Below are 412 nucleotides of genomic sequence, written 5' to 3'. Positions count from 1 at the left end.
CCTGGAACCTGCAGGGCTGCCAGGGAAGGGCTCGGAGATGATGTGGGAGGGATTGTGCAGCCCCAAAAGTTGTTCCTGAGGCTCTGAACCCCCAAACCCGCCCTGCCAGGGGGTCCTGCACCCCTAAAACTGCTTCTCATGGGGTCCCGAACCCCCAAACCCCCCTTGGAGGGGTCCTGCACCTCCAAAACTGCCACGGGCGAGGCTCTGAACCCCCAAATTCCCCCGGCCAGGGGTCCTGCACCTCCAAAACCGCTTCTCACGCCCTCCTGAACCCCCAAACCCCCCTTGGAGGGCTCCTGCACCCCAAAGCGCCGTGGGAGGGACTCGGCACCCCCAGATCTCCCCAAACCGCCCGTCCTCCGTTCCCCCAGCCCTCGAGCACCTCCGTCCGCCCTTCCCCCACCCCCCG

This window comes from Geospiza fortis, unplaced genomic scaffold (assembly GCF_000277835.1).
Source record: "Geospiza fortis unplaced genomic scaffold, GeoFor_1.0 scaffold6132, whole genome shotgun sequence".
Lineage (NCBI taxonomy): Eukaryota > Metazoa > Chordata > Aves > Passeriformes > Thraupidae > Geospiza > Geospiza fortis.
This window is presented reverse-complemented; position numbering follows the sequence as displayed.